Genomic DNA, 23,942 nt, shown 5'->3' on the forward strand with positions numbered 1-23,942 from the left:
AGGGGGCAAACGAGCAAACGGGTCACCTGATGGAAAGCAACTTCCGTCGCCCATGGACACTCGCAGCATCAGAAGAGCTGCAAGTGCGTTGCCGGCCTTTTAAGAGGGAATAGGGTAATAGGGGAGGGTAGGGAAGGGAAGGGAAAAGTTGAGGGTAGGGAAGGGAATAGGGTAAGGGTTAGGGGATTGGGCCTCCGGTAAACTCACTCACTCGGCGAAACACAGCGCAAGCGCTGTTTCACGCCGGTTTTCTGTGAGATCGTGGTATTTATCCGGTCGAGCCGGCCCATTCGTGCCGAAGCATGGCTCTCCCACGTATACTATATTATAAAGACTTTAAAGGTTTAATGGATATAATATTGTATTCTTGTATTCCAATTTCCAAGCGACTTTTACAAAGTATTCAAGAAGGACAAATATTGGCTATAGCCAATAGTTATAACTAGTTATAAATATAACTTCGCTTAGATATATATTGTGGAACTTTTAATTACTTACAAAAAGAACTCTGGAACCATTTTTCTACTCGAACATTATCGAGTACTTTTGTTTGAAACCCGAGACCACCACTAGTGTTGGGTCATATCGATGCCGCGACGGTCGGAACAATCACTCACGCGACGTCAAACACGTCGGATTGACAGCTTGCGTCATTTATACTAGCTAGTTGGCACATTACTATTTTTTATCGATATTAATGTGGTGCACCACTATGTACTGTTACAAAACCGGGTTTTTTTCTTTTTGACAGCAAATGATGATAAACCATATAAAATTGTGAAATATAATATAAAAAGTAGACTTATTTTCATAACTACCAGTAGACCAACGTAAAGGATATAAACTACTTTAAATACAGATGCAAAAAGCATGTTTTCCTTGGATTTTTTAAGTCGTGATCTTACGCATACTTACATTAAATTATAACCTTTTACATTCTAATGTAAAAATGAATAATGTTTACGTAAGCTATAACGTGAATTTTTTGTAAGTCCATGAAAGCTCAACTGTAAGATTTTGTATTAATTTATATTTGTAATACCATTTACGCAATAAAAACTTGTATGTATGAATTAGCATACTTAGAATGAGTACGTGTAGTCTAGAATGTAGGGTGTAGGCGAGCTGTATAATAATATACACTATGATACAAAATGTAATACTAGGTATTGCCTACCAACTGCAAAAAACTTGGAGAGGTATAGATATACTGATAAATACTTTCGCACTTATTAAAAAATAATGAATGAAAAAATAAATACAGAAACTAGTAGCGTTTTTGGCATCTGGAACTGCCCTGGGGCAGGGCAAGCAGGGCAGGCCGAATGGATACGGAAATAGCCGAAAAAAACTGATGATTCACGAAGCACGTGGACTTAGTACTATTGTCTATTATATACGTAGTTTATGTTCTTAATTCAAACTTCGGCTATTTTCGTATCCGTTCGGCCCGCCCTGCCTGCCCCGGGCAGTTCAAGATGCCGAAAACGCTATATTAGCATTTTTAAGCCAAAAATATGTTAGATAGTTTTATGCCGAAAAGAAATATCAAATTTTTATTGGCGATGACTAAATTCACTACATGAACGTACTTAAATTTATGTAACAGTAGCACGTAACAGCCATTTGAATAAATCTATTAATCACTGCATTCTGATGTCTGATAACGACTTATTAATACTTGTGTAATGCTACGCTCTGTTCGGAATTATTTTACCTGCGATAAGACCTTTATTTAATACCGTATAAAGTTTATTTATATGGACTACGGGGTAAAATAAGTTAAAATATAGTAACTACAGTATTATTTATTGTGTGACTCGGGAGTTTGATGAAGACTTTAAATGTTGTCTATTACCATAATGGTAATCATGGTAAAGTATAACCTCTTTGATATACTTAAGCTGGTCATACACCAGCCGTCCATTTGGAATGGCTGCACTCCATACTAAATAGGCTTTTGATATTAAACGGTCTGCGGTTAAAATTTAATATTCTATGGAATGATTTTAATTGCAAAAACGTCATATTTTAGCCTAAAGAATTGCATGGCTCTAGACTCTACAATTCTTCAATTTTTTTTAACGTTAAGCTTCGTTATAACTGCATTACTTTACGCACTTTAAAAAACATAATCTTGTATAATAGTAAAATGTTTTTCGTCACAGGACATTAATATTTCATTGGTTTATTCTCGTTGCGATATTAACAAATATATTTTTTACAATAATTGTAATCTGATTGCAATCAGAAGTTTTTAAGAAGGGTCAGCTCTCTCTTTATTATTGACCGTTCACGACGTTCGGAAATAATCAGCATTGGGAAAAGTCTCATTTAGATTTTGTTTCATCAATCATTTGTTTCCTACGCCGCGTGACTTTCTAAACGCATATCACGGTACTGAGACGATTGTGTGACATGTACTTACTAATGTACTTCAGCGTAATACGTGTATTAAACAATAGGTATGTGAAATGAATAAACATTACTTATCATAAGTCTTTATTATAAAACTACGTCGATTCCTTGTATGTACAATGTCCACCACTTGCTAACGTTGTGAAAAGAGAGAGCTATATTTCTCCACTATACCCAAGTGTGGTGGACAAATTTTTTTTTTTTTTTAACTTTTTTTTTTAAACTAAGGGCCTATTTTACAACTTTCTGATAAAGTACCGAAAAGGCTATTTGTCTATGATAATACCTTTTTCTTTTCGTTTTTCGCCGAGAAAATGCTTTTAAGCATCTTGCGGGGGATGGGGGTGCTGTCCGCAAGTATGTGGAGTAGGGTATATAGAAACAACAAAGTGTAATATGATGATATGAGTTCTCTCTTTTTGTAAGAGAATAGTGTGTGCTACTAATAAGAGAAATTCGAGTATGTTATTGTGATTCTTAAGCTGTGATATTAGGGTAGTTAAATGTTGTGCTGTATGTTTATTGTTTTTAATTTGACATTGATAATATTTTTAATCGGAATAATATTTATTTGAATTGTTAATTATTAATCGTTAGTTAGTTTAATTGGAATAATTTTATAAGAATTTCATATTTTAATGTAATGTACTTAATTTTTAATGTAAATTAATTGTTATGTTGCAAAAACTTAATTGTTAACAACAAGCCCTGACACCGTTAGGGGGGATGAGTATTAATAAAAAAAAGGGTAATATGATAGTAATATTTTGAAATACCAGTAGTTCTTTACTCTTATTATTTAGTAGTTTGTTTTCCCGCAGCAGAACGATTTACCTATAGTTATAGTTCTATCGAATCTCGAATCGAAAAATGCAAGTTATTTATCGTTTTGCACAGTGATAGTAATGTTGTATCAATACCTGGACATCGGTCGTGTCTTCCGCGCCGGTACACTGTGAACATTTGGAGGTCAGCCCTGATACCATCAATGTAACGGACAACAATTTGTACTTACTTTAAACACAAGGAAAATTGCTTTCAATAATTTTGAGAACGTCAAAAGTAAATTGCAAGTCGATAATTTTTATAAGTTCCGTTTAATCACCCGTAATCTGAAGCTTTTTGATAGGAGTATTTTCAATAACATTGTTTCAAGTATTGACGTTAGCTTATCAAAAAAACTGGCCAAGTGCGTGTCGGGCCACGTGCAATATAGGGTTCCGTAGTACAGTACCACTTGTTATTGATAATTTTTGTATGGTCAACGATTGTACTTTATAACGTGTTTTACACTACTAACAACATCAGCATCATATCCCCGCTTGATGTGTAGGGAACCAGACAAGAAAAAAATATTTTTTTAAGATTTCATGTAAGTACAGTCGGCATTATTAATATGTGCATTCACGCCAAATTACAGTTTTGTAGGGCCTTTAGTCTCTGAGCAAAACCGCGGACAGACAGACGGACGGACGGACGGACGGACAGACGGACAGATGGACAGACGGACAGACAGACGGACGGACAGACCGAAACTATAAGGGTTCCTTGTTGACTACGGAACCCTAAAAACTAGTGAATAGATGAAATCCTCAAAGATAAAACTTGCTGACATCTTTCTTGTTATTTTATCGAATCTTCTCACCAATATGTTGTACCTAATTAGCATTTGTAGAGTATTCTAGACACTCACCTTCTCCTCTCCATTTCCGTACTCTTGTTCGACATTCAACTCGTTAGATTTGTCCCCATCCAGGCCATCCTTCACGTTGTAATCGCTCAGACTATCATTAACCAGCGCTAGCACACTCGTATCCTCAGCATCATTTTCATTGATCTTGAAGTCCGTGATCGAGCACTGATTGTCCGGCTGACGGAGCTCCAGTCTGATCGTTTTGTTGGAATCCTTGTTGATGCTAATATTGATGCTGGGCTGCACCATCTTCTCGTCAAAGTACTCCTTTGCCTTCCTCTTCAGGTTTCTGTTTGGGAGACTGCAGTTGTTGTTCCTGTTCGTTTCCGTATCGTACTTCTGTCTCTTAGGTGTTCCGTTTAGTATGTCGTCGACTGTCAGGTCCTGCTCCGCATCGAGCAGGTGGTCGTCTTTGGTCATGGTGGTGTAATTGGTCACATCGCCGGGTTATCGGGCTCCATTGTGCGGCGTAAATCATCGACAGATCATTATCTGGAGATGACCGCTATCGAAGACCAGCTTAGCTTGACACCTCAGCCCCAAACGGTCGCCTATACTCCGGTGATCTGCCCGAGCTCAACTCGAATCGGTCGGGCTATTGTAACCGGGTTGGGTAACTATACTGAACTTTTACACGATTATTGGTACGATTACGTTTTGTATGAGAATTCGATTTTCTCGGTGTCTTTTTTTCTTTTCGACGATTTACATCTGATTATTTAAAATTGTTGTATTGTTGACTTGCCTCTTTGTATTGTGGATTCGTGGCCTACAATCCGGACTCAATCTTCCTTTAGAACTTTATTCTTGCACTTTTCTTTGATCGTTATCCACTTGTGTAAATTGTCTTTATTCGCAATATTCACACTTTTTTTTATACCCATCCATATATTATACAAAACGAAAACCGTCGGTCACAGAATTCGAAATTTGATTTTACGTAACTGGATTAAAGCGATTTACTTATTCTTTTTTAAATAATTTGGAACATTCCGAATTTAAAAGTTTTTTTTTAGTTAGTTTCACGTAAGTATATATTTTAATTCGAATTTGGCGCGGCGTTAAGCGCGCACGTGAGCGGTCGCGGGCGGCGCGTCGCTCGGGGCTATCACATGGAGTGAGCGCCGCCGGACATGATAAAGACGGGGAATGGGGATTGAATGTGTGGACGACGAAACTCGCAGATAAAACATTATATTTTAACGAGATTTTTTTTAATTTTGAAAAATAATAAAGACGGATATTGATTTATGCTGTAAATAAATATGAATACAGAAGATACTTTTCGTCGTACTCAGAGACATTTAATTACGCTAAACCTTCAATTTAATGAAGAGTTTGACAGATAATGTATGGGGCTTATGTCAAAAGTGGTTCCACTCTGAGTGCGGCAGTTTTAGTCCCAGTTTTTATGCCGGGGAAATGTATGTTTCCTATGCGTTACCTAAATTTAATTTAAAAAAGATTAAAAAAAGGCCTTCGAAATAACGCGATACTAAGCTTTTTTAAAATCATTTGAAAATAACCTAATTATATATTACTTTATACTTTTATATTACTTTTACTATACCCTATAATCTATATAGTTAGTATTCAAGTTACTAAAACATTATAATAATTTAATGAGAATTCCAATAAGAAATGACGTTAAAAATATTTTTAAAATTGAAAGCTGCGATCAAGCTTTCGTTTTATCTGCGCTTGTTGGGTGTGATACACAGAAAACTTCCTCCTCGCACCACGTCGCGAATCTATAACATTGTTCCTCTCATACATCCACCTTGATTGCGCTGTAGCTTGCATGTATGTATATGTATGACAAACCTGGTACTCTTATTTTAAGCCCTATCGCTATATTCCTAAGATCTAAATTTGGTTTGTTGTCGTTCGGATGGAGATGCGTGCGGCTGGACGCTGGTCGGACGTAATTTATGTAATTAGTAATTACTTTTTTGTACGAATTTTTGTTAAAATATTTTTCTAAACAAATTATATGAATGAATATTGTTATTAATATTTTAATTGATTATAACTTAACATAACTTTTCAAATATTATGTACCTACTTAGTAACTAAATACCTACTGAGACAATTATTTTAGATTAAAATCTACTAGAGTATGGATTTTATTGGATAAGTTATTATATTCCAGAAGTAGAACAAAAAAAAAAAAGAAAATTTAATGCAACAAAGACAATAATTCAGACTGCGCACAAAAGACTTCAACGCGCGCTACGGACTACGGTGCTACGAAACGGTTTTTAACTAATAAAATATTTTTAGTCGATACGATACTAATTGGTCGGAAACTCTGGACTTATTTTAATTTGCTTCATTTAGTTTTAATTATTATTTTTGAGGTTTCTGGCAAGAGTTTTATCCTCTAGATTTTGATAGATAGATATTTCTAAATGTGAAAACGTGTAAATGGTGTCTAGATTTCATACAGCCTTCTATAAATTAAATAAACACTATGTTTTCCAATTAAATAAAAATAAAATAAAAAAAGGTAAACGTTGAACATGTTAACCAATCAATTACTTTATTATTGAAAAGATAAACTCCTGTCAAAAAACCAGGGTAACACATGGTTAGGTCCTGGCAGTTAAAACAGTTAATTGCAACATGTCTAACATCTTCTTACGAGTTACGCATTAATATAATAAATACTAAAATATGTCTATCCATACCTCTGCACGTTCATACAAACTAACATATTAAGATGATATATTTTGATATGGGAAAGGTCGCGATAGTTTTGATTGCCGCAAAATGTATGGCTTCAGATAAACAAATTTTTGCACTTACGAAGCAGGCAACATATTATTCTATAATTATTTTAATTGAAATTTAAATGGTCGAGAAATGAATGAGGAAATCTCAAGTATGTATGTGTGGGCGAAGCCGGGTGTCGGGTCAGGCCAGGTCTATTGACATGTCAACAGGTACAAGTCAATGACTTGTCAAACTGTTCCGCTAACGATACTCGCCACCTACGTACCCCTTCAAATAAGACTTGTATTTAGACGATTTCGTAATTATAATTATTGATTTTAACTTAAGTTTAGTTAGCTCTTGAAATTAGGATACCTTACCTATCTGTGTTTATTAACGAGTTAAAAACATACGATTTGTCGTACGTGATATCAGTTTAAATCTGAGATCTAAAATCTATTCTGATGCTAATAATCGATCTAAAAGATTCTAAACATTAAATAGTATACATTTAAAAGTACGTTTCATAACATATTTCAGAGGAACAAGGCGTTTGAATTTTTATCTTGGAAAACTACGCGGAGCGCTACCTAGCGTAGAGTATCTGAACTACTTGCTTAGACTGTGATAGTATTTAGCTTCCGTACTTTATCAATAGAGGGCGCTTCATTAAGTAAACGCGAAAAAGTGGCTCATTTCTTTAACTTTTTTAAATAATCGAAACATTTAAAAAAATTATATAAGTAGGTACTTAAATATTTTTAAAATGAAAAATATACTTTTCACTTGTTTTTGAGTTAGCATTTTGTTTTCAATTTCTTAAGTAAATAACCTCAGTACTGCCATCTAGTGGCAAGAATCTATAGTCTCAAAAATTATATTTTCTTTAAACTTACCCAGGTGGCGTTACTGTCGTTAGACACCGTTTGAAATGTTGGAACACAACGAAAAGTCATTTTCTTCTAAATAATATCCTTATTTCTGTCATCAATTAGGTGTTTTCTTCTTGCAGCTTACCTGAAGAAAAAAAAAGACGAATTGTGAGCCTTCTGTTGTGTTGTGAGAAGGAAGATTTTTAAAGACTGACTGATTTAGGACAGCTTCGATTTTACAAATTAATTAACACATTTGGCAAATACACAAGACTGGTATAATAATTATATCAAAGGCATCTACAAATTACAATTCTTTTATTGTCATACCTAGTAGGTATTAGGTATTTAGTAAAACATAATTGTAAGGTGCCATTAATAGCAAACGTAGCACGTCATAACAAAGTACCAGGATAACAGGCGCTCACAACACATCTCGTAAGTATTTAGCTCGGCCGGAAACCTGTAATATAGACCATCACTCACTTCTGACGGCCAACACAATAATTGCCACCAATTAAATTGTCAATAACGCATCTAAATCACTAGAACCTACACTTACGGAGTTATGTGTAAGGTTTAATCAAATATGGGTCTAACTTACTTTCAATTCTCTGTTCTATTTTACGTTTCTATGTTAGCTTTCTTATAATCGTTTTGCTTATCTGTTGAATTACCATTTTAATATCTATTGAATACTAGGGAGCCCGACAGAGGTTGTCTCGTCAAATCTATGAAGTTTTCAAAGATTTTGTTAGTTAATTCGACAGTAATAAAATAGTCCTATCTCCCAAGATTTTAAACTGCTTTTCTTTAGTTAATACAAAAATGAGATAGAGATAACAATGATACTATATCAAATTATCAACGATAAACTTTAAACATAATACATATTATATTGTTAAAACTGGCACTGTCTGTCAAAAAGGTCTTCCTATTAGGCTCGGTCGAAGACATAAAAAAGGTAATAATTAATTAACAGGGATTTGTAATCACAATGTGTTCTTATTCCTACAAAATAATTATATATCATACATTGCTTAATAAAGGAGAATTTGATATTTTTTATAATATTTGAGAAAACTCATGCCCAGTTTCTGTGTTTTTTACAGGAGTTTATGTATTCACGATCGTGTTTAATTGGCTAGCTTCAAAACATCAAAGACATTGTTGTAAACTTATCATGTCTCTGCAAACAATTAACAAATCAACAATGCTAATGTAAGGATGATCTCCTGTCAAAACCCGCAGAGACCGGTCATAGGTCATTTTTCCCTAGTAAGTAACAATTTTGTAAAGACAGTCATCGTTACATTTTCGATACTTGGCTCTCATCGACGAAAAGTTGTCACAGAAAAGATAAAAAATCGCGACAACGATGAACCGCCGTTGTCAGGTGAAAGTCAAGTGTTGCCAGTTGCCACATTTAAAACGCTCAATTTTTATTGACAGTTATGTTTAAGCTGCGCCGACGGAGCAGAGATTAAGCACGATAATTTCTAGGTACTGCGCGCCCGTGCCACGCCTGGGGCGTCTCGGCCGGTTCCGACGCGATGAAAAAACACAACCTTTACTCCTATAGCGACAGACGTGTTATTATTTCACGTGGTATGCTAGTTATTTCGGTGACTCATGTTGTTTTATACAAGTCGAAAGCTGATGCAAACTCTCTATGTATATTATAACGAGTGTCATTATTGGGAAAATTTGGCAAGCGAAAGGAAAAACGGGAAGGAAAATAGTGTATTATTTTTCAAAGCACTGAATATGAAATTTGTCAGAGATCTTAGAAAAAGGAAAATAAGACCGTACAGCACGTGGTCAAATCTAATTCGTTTTTTAAAACGAAGTAATTCAGATTGTGCTCCATTGTTTTTGATTAAACGCATTTTTGAAATACCGAAAAACGGAAGCCAGTAATTTACTCGTAAAACCTTCTGGAGGTTTAAATGGTCTTATATCTCTTGTTTGAAATACAATCTTACCGTCTAAGGAATAATGAATTAATTTGAGGAGAGCTCCGAAGGCGTATTATAGATTGGTAGCTCCAACTTTTCAACATTCCATGCTGGTGTATTCCTTTTTTAAACTCCGGGTTCGTATTAAATTGCCAGCGAGATGTTTTTCTTATTTGAAAGAATTTCTAATGTGCCAGTAAGTAGAGACTAAATTATTTTGGATGCACCTGGTTTTTAAATCAGAGGAATAATTAGTACCATAAGGGGCTTATTTTGCTAATGTTTTAATAAAATACCTTGACCATATTAATATATTTTATTTCTACTTATCAATTGGCTTAGGCATCTACATCTATCAATGTATCTTAATATACCTAGAAGTAATCGATATAATATGATTTATGTAGTCATACTATGTCATTGATACGCAATGTTAGATAGTATACGTCTACCAGAATCTGATGGCAAAAAGTGAGAAAATAAATTGACTCTAGCAATACCGGGGTAATAGGAATAAAACATTTTCATCCTTTATTATTCCTTTGGCGACTTATTTTGTGTGTGAAACATGTAAATATAAATTTATCCAATGATCAAGGATATTTTTTGAAAATCTGCAATCACAAATTGCAATCTGGTAGACCTATATTTGTTAACATGCTATAATAGACTAAATATTATATAAATCAATAATACCATTTTAATATCGTTTTCAACGACCATATTAGACGCTGTTAAAGTTGGTTGTAGCTTTTAAAATGTTTGGAGATTTTAATAATTGACCTCGGTTAAACGTCGGCCGAGGGGGCGGGGCTGCGTGATGGATGCCTGCGCGCGCGCTGATCGAATGTCCTACTCCGGCCCTTTGCCAAGTGAGATGCAATTAAAAACTCTATAACGACAAGACAGAGATGAACCAAGATGCACTGCTATTTTGGTAGAATTTAAGACGTTAAAATTGTTTTAACTTGCTTTTGAAACGGATTAGGCAAGTTAATTTCATTTACAAAATTGTAATGAAGAGAAAAGTTAGGAGCTAATCTAACTGAAATGGTAACAAACATGTGCTGTACATCCTTCGTAAAGTAAATGCATAGAGGGCAAATATAAAACGTAATATCGAGAAATAAAAAATATTTTGACCACTAAGAGGTTAAACTCAGCAGGCATCAAGCAGCAGGCAACGAGCAGCAGGCAAAAGGCAGCAGACAGCAGGCAGCGGAGTGCGGGGAGCCGGGGTCTCAGTGAATAATTACTCCCAGACCCATGCTGGGCGGATGTCGGTGGCAAAATTATTTCTTAACCAGTTAGCACCGTTTTATTACATTTATTTTGCTACTTAGTTGCATAATGCATGCTCGCTCGGGAGTTATAGAATTTTTTTCATGATAAAACTCTGCTATGTCCCTTTCCGAGGCCTTTCCTGGGACTTGACTCGTCATAGGTACCAAGTTTAGTACCATACAGAGAGACATACGCATTTATAATATTACGAGAGTGCATAATAGATACGGATATGAACTTGTAATGGATATAGAAAACTAATTAACCACAAAGAAATAATAATCTGTCTATCGATAAGTTAGAGACAAAGCCGATCGCTAGCTATAGTAGATTGCTGCAGTCTACAGAGCTAATTAAAATGGGTCAGCTAATTCATAGAGAATAACTTTCTTCGAACATTTTAATAATATTTTCTTATGTGAAAAAAATATATTTATAAGTATTATGTTTAAAGCTTTTAATTTCAATATAATATTGTAAGTAAGCTCTTATAAGTTATAGAACATGTGTTAATGTAATTTTCATAATACGAATATGGAACATATTTGAGTCTTCGCAAGAACGAGCGTTTCGTTTCCTGTGTCATTGACCATGTTCATTTTTTAGAAGCCGCGGGAAAGGACATATCAATTTTTAGGACTTAGAAGTAAAAGGTAACCTTTTAAATTAATTCTTGGGTTCTGCGCGATCTTTTAGTCGAAGCGTGGCAAGAAACTGCGCAAAACCGCGACAAGTGGCGCAAAATCGTATCGGAGTCCAAGATCCACTTCGGGTCGCTGAGCCATCGTAGTAAGTAAAGTAGTGGGTAAAGTCTATAATAAAATTCTGCCAAGGACTCCCAATTTAACGGTAAATCAATACCTATATTACAGACGACATCGCCACCGCCACGAGTGAGCTGTAAACGGCGGTCAAACACGTCTACGTGTCGTAAATCAAACGGGTTCCAGAGGATGCGAAAGATGAAATTAAAACCGCAAAAGAAATAAAAGTGTCGTACAAACAAGTTGTTAGACTCTAAATAAACTATACTATCCACGCGACTTACGATTTACCACAGGATATATTGCAATGTTTTCACGCTATCTAAGACGGTCGCACCAGCACAGACAGTAAACAAGTTTCGTTCGACGTTAGACAACGTTTCTGTTAATATTCTGACGTGTGCAACTGTCGGATTTTTCACTATATGTGCTAGTAACACCATCTGCTCCGCTCTAATTCAGCTCTATTTCAGCTCTAACAATTTAACAAAGACTAAAGAGTTTTTACCATTTGAAAAACAAACTTTTTCTCGGTAACCGGCATAATACGCAAATTTTACAAATTTTATTTTTGATTATTTAACAATAAAACTATAGGTCCACCAGAATCTGATGGCAAAAAGTGAGAAAATAAATTGACTCTAGCAATACCGGGGTAGTTGGAATAAAACATTTTGATCCTTTTTTCCTTAAAGCGGCTTATTTTGTGTATGAAACATGCAAACATAAAGATTTACCCAATGATCAAGGATATTTTTTGAAAATCTGCCATCAAAATTTGCCATAAGATTCTGGTAGACCTAAAGAAGCTCGTGATGAATGCCCAAAGAGTTTTTACTATTTCAACAAACCTTTTTTCGTCAGCATAGATTGAATTCTTTTTTCAAACGCCCATCCCCGGCCATTATAAAAATAATTAAAATTTCAAATTTCGAGATAATATCTGAACAGTAGCGTGGTCGTGAGTCGTGCCTGCGCGCTGCGCCCGCGCGCCGTAACACGGTTACCGGGCAATTACTGTTAATCCCACACTGGGCGGAATACCTCGTAATCGTTCCGGTAGCTGCCTTCGCGTTACAAAATAACGATTAACCACCCCTCACGGTGATTAGGGAAGTGATGTATGTTTCGGAATGTACTTGTTACGCACTGTGCACGATTTATCGCATTATTTTACTATTGGTCTGTTTTTTTTTTAATGAAATAAGGGGGCAAACGAGCAAACGGGTCACCTGATGGAAAGCAACTTCCGTCGCCCACACACGCAACATCAGAAGCGCTGCAGGTGCGTTGCCGGCCTTTTAAGAGGGAATAGGATTACAGGGTAGGGGAGATAAGAAAGGGAATAGGGAAGGGAAGGGTAGGGAATTGGGCCTCCGATAAACTCACTCACTCGGCGAAACACAGCGCAAGCGCTGTTTCACGCCGTTTTTCTGTGAGCCCGTGGTATTTCTCCGGTCAAGCCGGTCCATTCGTGCTAAAGCATAGCTCTACCATGTAACAAACGTTTTCTTTATCCTGGATGGAATATTGTTTTTGTATTTCTAGACCTACCAAGAACTAGAGTGGTTTCAGTTTGAGTCCAATATTATTTGAAAATGTTATTGTACTTGTAGCTGATTAAGATTATTTTGCCTTATCACATTCTGTCTTTAAAAATAACATATTTTCTACTAAGTAAAGTATCAATTTGTTTGCTCTAAAAGCATAAGCGGCTTTAATGCTACCTTTTTAAGTATCACTTATTGATCGAGAAAAAAAGAAATATTGATTTCGAGATGATTTCGAGGTGTAGTGTTTTGTTTGACATTAACATTTGAGGTCAAAATTGATTAACGGCCGTTCCCAATATTTGATCTATCTCTGGTTTTGTCCTACTAGAGATAGGAATAGCTCACATTAGACATTAGAGACATATATTTTATGTCAATTGTGAGCTATTCCTATCTCTAGTAGGGTAAAACCAGAGATAGATCAAATATTGGGAACGGCCGTAAAAGTATCAAGTATGTAAAAGTATCAAATAACATAGGTGTATAGTTTGTCAAGAAAGTGAAGAAATTAAAAAGTGACAACATCGTAGTGTCATCCCTTTTAAATCAATCTAAGAAAAAAGGGATGACAGTATGATGTTGCCACTTTTTAATTTCTTCACTTTCTTGACAGACTATACTCTACCGTCCTATATCATTTGCATTACGAACAATCAAATAATAAATTCGTAAAGCCAATGTGATCGGTGTTTAATATTCTGATGACGAGAGGCAGGAAAGAGTTATGTCGTTGTTTAAAATGGCCGGCCGTATAATTAACATCTCCGAACATAAACCATAATAATGAAAAGAGAGAACGCGCCCGGTTCGAGAAATAATCGATTATTATCATAATGAGTAGTAAATCATGAGGTGTCGTTGTTTCCGGTAACTATACAAGATCTATTGTGGTTTGTAATAGAAAGTAGATATAATTTTACCTAAGTAAAAATTTTAATGTCATTAACGGCCGTTTCCAATATTTGATCTATCTCTCGTTTTGCCCTACTAGAGATAGGAATAGCTCACATTAGACATTAGAGACATATACACACACTGGCAAAATTAGCGGAACATAGGTAAAAAGGGCCAAAACTTGAACTCAAGTGGGTCGGGCTGTCTGAAAGCCTTTTTTATAGCTTCTAAGCTCATTCAAGAAATAAAATATTGAACAAAACTGGCAAGTTGACAGGTTTTTATACCAATTATGCCCTAATAAGTGTTTTTCGATTATTGACGTTGTAAGTGTTCCTGATAAGAATGGCGTTTTAGCGGGGTGCAAGGTGTGCTCAGCTCATTTGATTGTTTGGTTTTTGGAAGAACACATTGCTTAGATACAAAATTAGTGATTTCCCAGCATCTGCAACAGCTAGAGCTGTAACCACGATAGAGAAAGTTCACACCTACCGTTCGGTCAGTCAGGCCTTAGGTGTGTCGGCTTCCGTGGTTCATCGTAACTTTCAACACTTCAGAGAGACTGGATCTTACGTCCGGAGATGAGAACAAGGCAGATATCGGGTGACAATGGTTCAGTATGACCATTTTGTAAGGAAATAAAACTTAAGAAATCGACCTCAAACTGCTATGCAGACACGAAACCTGTCGGAACAGGTCCAAGATGAACGTGTAAGTGATTGTACAGTAAGAAGAAGACTCAAAGAAGTTAAATTAAACTCAAAAGTGCCAGCAAGGGCACTAAAACTTGAGACAGGACACCGAAGAGCCAGGCTAAGATTTGCGCGTGAACATCAAAATTAGACAAGTGAGTGAAATCTTGTGCTGTACAGTGATGGGAGCAAATTCTGTGTACATTGTATTGACAGGCGATAAAGAATGTGGATAAATCATAAGGAAAGCTACAGGCCATCAAACTTACCGGAAACAGTGGCCTATGATGCATAGTTGCATATGATTTGGAGCCCGCATGGAGCTGATGATTATAGATGATGGTACTTTGACAGTACAGGGCTATAGCACCGACATCCTGGAACTGCATGGTGTGCTTTTTACACAGTTTTAGGTAGTAATTTCAATTTTATGTGCGTCCATAGAGTAAGAAAATCGGGCATTATTACCTAAACGATGCTGGCGTAGCCCAGGTGGAGAGGCCAGCGTGGTCTACGGATGTGGATCCGATTGAAGACGTGTGGCACATCAATGGGTGAATGGTAGGAGTTAAAATTCCAGCTCCAAAATGTGTCCAGGAGCTCGAGTTGTCGCTACTGAAGGAGTAGGAGAATATCCCACAGGAAATGATTGACAATTAAAATGCGAGCATGGAATGGCGTATCCAGGCCCTCTTGAGATCCATAGAAGGCATTACACGCTTTTAACATGGCATTTCTTTAATAAAAATGGAGAATTTATCTTAAAAACTTACTACTGAAATTTCAAAGATTTTCTTAATTTTTTGATTTTTGCTGATTTTTTTCTATTTATCACGTTTTTATGCCCTAAATTTATATAAAATTTATTTTTTAATAATCAATTAGTAAATAAATAAATAAATATATAAAAATCAGTGAACAATTAAAAAAATATTGAAAATTTTGTTATGTTCCTCTAATTTTGCCGGTGTGTTTATTTTATGTCAATTGTGAGCTATTCCCATCTCTAGTAGGGCAAAACCAGAGATAGAGCAAATATTGGGAATGGCCGTAAATGTCGCATAATATTGTACTACAGCGACCTCGCAAGAACCCGTTTTTTGGCAAAATTGGATTTCATATCCAAAATTTAATGTGAATATTTTATTATTTAAGATATTTATTGGAAAATTATTCGCATCAATGAAATGATGTTTTTGGCGCTACCACCTCTTCACTGTTGATAAATAAATATTATAGTGACAGCCACTCTTCAAAGAATAAATTACTTATTATTTTGCTGTACTGAATTTTATTTAGAGCTATTTATCAGTTCTAGTCAATAGGTCTTCGATTAAATGTTTTTGATCGAAGAAATAGGTTATGTTAAATTAAACCCTCATCATTTAATACCTTGAGTAAGGTAAGGTACTTCGTAAAAAATGTTAAGGCCCAGTAGTCCCTAAAATAAGCAGTTCGATGTCTGTCAGTACGAATATCGACGTAAAGAACATTAAAATAACATTCATATCAGCGCGCCTTGTACAGTGGCGGTTACGCGCTCGCTGCATGCCTTGATAATAGGAAATAGGAGAAAAAACCTTTTGTTTTTAGTATTACACAAATCAAATATGTCAAATCGTTTAGGTTGGGTTACAACAAATGTTTTACATTTTTTGTTTCTACTAGAAAGTGTTTAATTTAGCCATAAAATGATTTAATTATGAAAAACAGCGTTATAACAGTCATCTTTGAGACTTTTTTCTATCGAGCAGAATTTTTCAAATTGTGTACCTTTGCATATAGGAAAGTTTCTCAATTTTAAAACGGTACTTTTTTATACATGAATAATGAATTTTTTTTTACAAAAAACATTACTTAAAAAACTCATTTTACGTAGTTGCAACAACCACAGCGCCTTAAATACAATATAAAAAGAAAAATGCAATGACATAAGCGAAAATTTAAATTTTTAATTTATACTATCCTATTTAGATACAATTTAATTAAAAAAAACTTCTCGTCTGCTCTGAAAAGGTTCCCAACGAGCCCCGCATATTTTCACGAACGTCGAATTAAAAAAAAAACAATCGCATTCGAAATCTGAAACATTTAAATTGCATGTTATTGCTACCGTGCACGCGGTGCCGCCAATTCCTTCCAAATTTCGTACGTGGGTTGTTATTATGTCGTCGATTGGCTCTTCGGTGTATCCTAACCTTTAGGTAAGTCGTTAGTCTAATTTGTGAGAGTAGGAAAATTGAGCGTGAGAAAGGATTTTTGTTATGATTTTGGGAATTCAAATTTCCAACGATTAGGTTAAATCCTTGCAGATTATCCGGTGTAGAAGGTCCGGAAGATAAGAAATATCAAACTGTGCGTTTTAGATAAAAATATTTTATTTATAATGTTTGAACATGTTTAAAAAATATATTTTAATATTTTGAAAGTATATTAAATTTAATAATAACAAAACTTCAAAATTAGCATTGAAAATATATTCAATAACAAAAAAAAAAAAATTTTAACTTATTCAGATACCAAGTAATCTCTTCATTTATTAAGCTTTATAGATCATAGATCAAAGTCATCAAATATTCATTTGTCATAGATCCAGTATTCGCGTAGGCATTAACGCGCAATTTTAAGTTTCATCAAAATGTTAATTTTATGAGAATAATAAAATAGGCAATGATTTAAGTAGTATCTTTAATAGAAGAGCGAGGAGAATAAATTAAAAATGAACATTAAAACATCCAACAGTTGCTATATAACCCGCTGCGAGGTCGCACTTCGAAAAAAGAACGCCGTCAACGGAACTGTCAGTGAGCGACCGAGAATGAGAAATGTTGCCAGCCGAAACAAAAAAAATATCTTTTCATTCATAAAACTCCGGCCGGTCGCATTTAGAAATTAGTTTATTTTAATTACTCGGTGAGCGTATTGTTGTATTAATTATCGTTCGGTCGATTGTCAGACCGGACAATATATTCGATTGTCTTCCGGCGTGATTTATACATCTAGTTAGTAAGTTATTTGAATTTTAATTTAGACGAGTTTTAATGGGGTACGCTTGAATGGATTCTAATTAGGAAAACAACCGCACGGGAATATGAATAATGTCAGATATAAATTCCAGTTATGGGTTAGAAACCGATCTGCCTGCAGCCTGACCTACGATCGCCACACAATGGCTTCGGCCGTAACAAATTACCCAAAAAAAGAAATGAAAAGTCGTTGTCTATGATGTCTATAGAAAATACTACCGTTGTGCTGAAGCCTGACCTAAAGGTTTTCATGGCGTTTGAAAATAAATTAAATACTCCTCTAAATAACCTCTAATGCAAATTATTTTGAAAACAAAAGTTTCATATTATAAATTGCTAAAGTTTTACTAATCATATCGACATTTTAATTTATATATCACATCACAATCTGTAAAGGAAAGTGTGCATAGAATATATAACTATAAATAAAAGTTTTTTTATCCGTAGTACCATAGGATGTTGAAAAATATGAAATGCCAAGAGAATGCCAATTAAAATTAAATTTATCGATTGTAACAACAAGCATAAACTGAACTATATTTTTGAACGTTGGCAGTCTGGCACCTGAAAAATGAATTGGCTCCACTGCGTTCATTATTACTCTGATAGCTTCTTTTGTGCTCTCTTGAGTTCGAGTAATTTTCGCCGTTTCCATATATCGGTTAAGCATCTTGTTTAATGTAATATACAAATATTAAAATATAAGCTCAAACTTTATTTATAGAGAAGAGTTGTAAAAAAAATCGCTCATTGTACACAACATCTAATTGGGAGGTATCAAATATTACAATTTAATATAGACTTACCACAAGGAATTTTTAAGCACCATGAAAGCTTTTACAGTTATCCTGGATGGCCCTTAGTGGAATTGAAATTCAATATTTTAATTTTATAGTAAAAAAAGCTTAATTCATCTTAACCATCATAAGATTTTTATTTTTTTATAAAAAATATATATTATTATTACTTAAGTATATTATGGTTGAAGTAGTCATCGGATTAGTTAAGTAAGTACCTATCAAAAGTTAAGCATATTGTTTATCAAACTAATATATTTCCGTAAAATGATGTCAAATATTATTTTTACACAAACGTGATGATTGCAATTTATAGTTTAGTGGGTGATTATTTCGATGAGCCATAAATATAAATACTAATTTAAATTGGAATTTTTGTAATAATTGAATAAATAAATAACATTTAAAACGTTCATTAATTGATATGGGGGCGTAACGCATCTGACGTTTCATTGTTTTTTAACGAAGTCATATTTGCAAATTGTGTAATATAAAATCTTATTATAATATCTGTGAAGAATTTTAATAGTTTGGGTTTTCGATAGTAATTTATCATGTAATCGACGGATCCAAAAGTTGCTGACAAATATAAAATATCCAGGTATCTTATAATTGCTTTATTAGTCTATGTAATTTTTTTTCTTTTTCTTCTATCAAGCTTTACCTATGTCAAAAATAAACACTTTAATTACTGAAATAATATTATATACTTAATCCTGTACATTGTAAGTTTGTTGATCTGCCTTACAGAACGTTGGGAGGAGGAAAATATTTTACTTAATCAATTCAATGAGGAGCAAAACTGCCTTTTTATCCCGATAGGCGTCGCATCGTCGACTGACCGCAATTTGACATTAAAGCTGTCAAATCCAATACGTTTTTTGTAAACAAGAGTATTATTTATCAATATTAGTAAAAATGCTTCAATGTTGTGCTTTGAGTTTTAAAAACTGGAGAGTTCATATATTTCCCAAAGACCCAAAGTGAAGAAAAAGTAGGGAAATGCCTTGTGAATAAAGAATTTCAAGGAAAGAATATGGCACGCTTATGTTCATTATATTTCACAGAAGATGATTATTTTGAAAGAAGTAAATACACAGGTAAGTTGTGAAATTATGATGTCTAGCCTAAGCCAAACTTATTATTTCCTAGACATGCCTCTTACATATAAACCAATAACAAATTATAACATATATTTTCAGATGCTGAGCCATAAGAAACATTTTTAAGAAATACATACAGAGCTTCTGTTGTCTTGCTGTTTATTAGCATAATTATGCAAGATCTATATGTGATTGATAAATAATGGGAATCTTATGAGTCTTATGACCAAGTGTCGAAGCAAATTCAAGACATGTTTGCTAATAGAAAAGTTACTGTAAGGATTCGACAGCTTGTTGCACCACAGTTGCAGCAAGTACTAAAATGTGTTCATACTGAGAGGATTATAGGATTTACCAATAGCAAGTAAAGTATTTTTTATGTTGTTGTAACTTTAGAGACTGTATTATGAAAAATAAATAAAAGCTGATTTCAATGATTGTTTGGTTTTATTACATTTAATTAATTTTTATTCAATTATTTATCAAAAACTGCTGGTTCAAGATAATGGATGTAAGCCATGAATGACCATGACACAGACATATTGTTTGCACTTAGCAAATGCACCATTTCCTGCAGCGCATTCACAATAGCATTCCTCGACACGTCTACACCTCCTTCTTGAGAGACTTTAATGTCTACTAAATACATCACTTTTGCAAGCTTTGCATATTCTTCTTACGAAATGTATCGTGTCCCATGAGTAAGGGGCGGTCAGAAGATGTCTAGATTTCTATAAAAGTTAGCCGTTGGTTCCGTGTTCAATCTGTATAAAGATGGAATAATATCTAAATATTTCACGTTTATCTGTAATAGTAAACAAATGTTAATAATGTAATATATACACATACCTTTACAGATATTCTATTATTTTCTGCTTGCTGATGCTTGGAACAGGTTAATCGGCGTTCATGTCTCTGAATGTATTAGGGTGTGGATAGATAAGAGAATTGTCCTTTTGATCGCCCAAACCATCGTCAAAGTTTTGGTTCCGATCATACGCCTCCAATCTTGAAATAAAAACTCCTTAAGAGGATAATATATTTAAACAAATTGTGAAATAAGAAATATAACCTAAAAATATTACTATGTTTACCTTTCGCTCAGATCGGCTTTTTGCTCACCACTGACGCATTTCTCTTACGAAGCTCACTTTTCAGCTCACTCACAGTAAACAAAGAATTTATTTTAAGATCGTTAATACAAAGAAAACATAGAAAATCGCAACCACTCATTTGACACTTGTAGTAAACAAAGTCCAGTCGCTGGTGGCGCCATCTGCTTCGAGCTTTTAGTTTGGCTCCTCATTGGGTTTATTGTCGGTGAATGGTATGGAATTCCACTGTCTTCTTGTTATTTTCTTTATAATCATTATTTATACGTAATCAATTTTATTTTAATTTCCTGGCGGATTAAATTAATTTGTCAGAATTGCATTCAATAAGCTAAATCCCAATGATACCTACTGGGTGAATGGCGTGCTTTGGCAACACCGCTCCCGTTCCAAATTCAAAATTCGAAATTAATGGCCGATTTGACAGGAGCGTTATTGTGCGGCTAATTTAAATCCTATCAACGTAGCGATGACAGCGGCTTAATGGGATCGCACCGGATGTTTTTAAAGAAATTTCTTTTATTTCGTACGAGCCGGGCATTATGCTTTAGAACCTTCGAACAATTTCATAAATCATACCACCACTAAACAACTCCGCGAAATAATTGTTTTATATTAAAACTACCCTACCGTGTTAAGAAAAGCACAAAGCCCTTTTTAGGTAGAATTTGTGCATGTATTTCGAATTCACTGCCCCGTTATAAACATCCTGCGTCGAAATCAAATTGTATGCCCGCCCTGAGTTACAAATAGCATATAATTGTGTCTAGGTAAAACTTCTCCACAGCTTTATGGTTATTATTGTTATCTGGCAATAAAGTAATGTTCATGCGTCATCATTATATACCTATTATGTATTATAAAACCATGTAATAATGATGTGAATCTACACGGATGGTGGAACACAAAACTACAAAAAGTAAGTTTTACAGCAATTACAATCGATTAGCAAAAGATCCGTTTATAATTAGATAGTAATAATTGTTAACATGCAAAGCGGTAATTTATTACAAGATAATGAATATATGATTTTGTACTATCGAAGAAATGTATTTATAGGCAGGTGACTGACCAACGTAATCACGTCGGGTTATGTCAAGCCCAGCCGACAGATTTCGACCATCATAATATAGATTTGTCAATAACCCGGTAAAATAGCTTCCGCCATAGCCTATAAATCTATTTCTCTATTCTCTGATGGTACTTTAAAATAATAACAATCTTCATATTTTGCAGAAATGCAATATTAACCATCATCTTTTTATGATTAGTAGTAGGAATATGTATTTGTTGCTAATAATATTATTTACTCAATGATATTCTTGAAATTCAATATCTCAATGATATTGAGTTTTTCATCATCGAATCTTTTATCTTTAAGATATTTATTGTAAAATCGATAAGAAAAAATACGAATCCGTCTCGAAGTATTAACAGAATTTAAAACATATATACGAATCTAATATAAAGTTAATAAGTATAAAACTAAACTATTTTAGAAACTTTTCATCATTGTATTTACTATTATATGTTTGATCTTTAATTTTTTACTTAGGTTAATACTAATTATTTGTACTTCACTAGATATTACAGTGGATAAGTATTCTGAGGTATGTGTCTAAATACTTGGATGAATCAAATATGGTAATAATTAAAACTTCATCGTTTATTATTACTATATATCACTGCGATTCTATTTTATGATTATTTTGAAATCGAATCAAAGTCTCGTTTACACTTAACAAAACTTTACACACAAATTATAAAAATACTTTTAACAATAAGAATGTTATGAGATCCATACTAATATTATAAATGCGAAAGTGCGTCTGTCTGTCTGTTTGTCTGTTACCTCTTCACGCCTAAACGGCTGAACCGATTGAGCTGAAATTAGGTACAGAGATACTTTGAGTCCCGGGAAAGGACATAGGATACTTTTTATCTTAGAAAAAGGTACGGTCCCCACGCGATAAACTAATTTTGGAATTTTGGCGTAACGGAATTGCGGGCGTCATCTAGTTCCTAATAAAATGCAACAAGTATCAAAATATCCAAAGTATTTTATGATGTTTTATTGATGATTAGAGATTATAGCCGCTAGAGAGACTGTGTTTAAATATCAACAAAATAACAGACACAAAAACTCGTGTAGAACACACCAACAGTGTAATTATCTCAATGTGGAGCGCTTATGGGTTAAGATGTATAATTAGGTTCGGACAAATTGTTAGGGACAGGATAGAGGTGAGCTCTTTTAATATTTATCAAATAAAATCAAGAAATTTCTTTTTTGTGGCAACACAGCCTAGCAACAAGGGTTGTGGTTCTATAGTCAAAGTGTCTGCGAATTCTTTCGTTACTACTTTAAAATAACACAACAAAAACGTCATAAACACTAGGCTGGGGGTCACCAATTGGCGGACCGCGGTCCGCATTCGGTCCGCCGACCCATTGTGTGCGGACCACCGACCAAACATTTTCGAAGATGGACTTCGCTTAATGTCAATAGCTTGCACCAATTTCACTCCAAACTTCAGCAACAACTTTAGCAACAAAAATTGACACTTTTCTCATTGATATGTAAATAAATACCTTTGTAATTTCTGTAATTACCTTTGTTTAAAAATATTTTTTTTAAATGAGCGAACCGCGATTAAGGTCATTTCATTCCTTAAAATGGACCCCGAGCGAAACTAATTGGTGACCCCTGTACAAGGCACTGTTCCATAATATTTTTTTGTATACCTATTGAAAGTTATTGAAAAAGACATAAACGCATGCAAAGTATCAGTTGTTACGTAGATTAGATCCTCTTTGGTCGCGGTGTCAGCTAACTCAATGTTTTCCAATCTATGGGTCGCTAATGCTTCTTTAGGTCGCTAGAGATCGAAAGATTTGTTTCAGTGAAAAAAGAAAAATGAAAATCTTTGACATGATATAATTAAGAAGGAGAATTTTAACAAACTGCAATCTACATAAACATGTAATACATCATATTATGAGAATGAAAATCAAAAGGGTTGCGAAATATATTTTGTACCGGGGTGCCAAATCATAAAAA

The 23,942-nt window shown here is 34.4% G+C and overlaps 1 protein-coding gene and 1 long non-coding RNA gene across 2 annotated transcripts in view; both read right to left on the minus strand.

The window, feature by feature from the left end:
* The window catches only part of LOC121729814 (transcription factor AP-2-epsilon), a 64,126-nt gene that overhangs the window by 34,793 nt on the left and 5,391 nt on the right, over positions 1–23,942 (minus strand). The window lies entirely within an intron of this gene.
* On the minus strand, positions 20,357–20,941 carry LOC121729822. The gene is made up of 3 exons (XR_006036010.1): positions 20,864–20,941; positions 20,619–20,777; positions 20,357–20,533 (listed from the first exon to the last, which is right to left on the minus strand). It is a non-coding gene; the product is annotated as an uncharacterized LOC121729822 (long non-coding RNA).

Source organism: Aricia agestis, chromosome 1 (assembly GCF_905147365.1).
Source record: "Aricia agestis chromosome 1, ilAriAges1.1, whole genome shotgun sequence".
Classification (NCBI taxonomy): domain Eukaryota; kingdom Metazoa; phylum Arthropoda; class Insecta; order Lepidoptera; family Lycaenidae; genus Aricia; species Aricia agestis.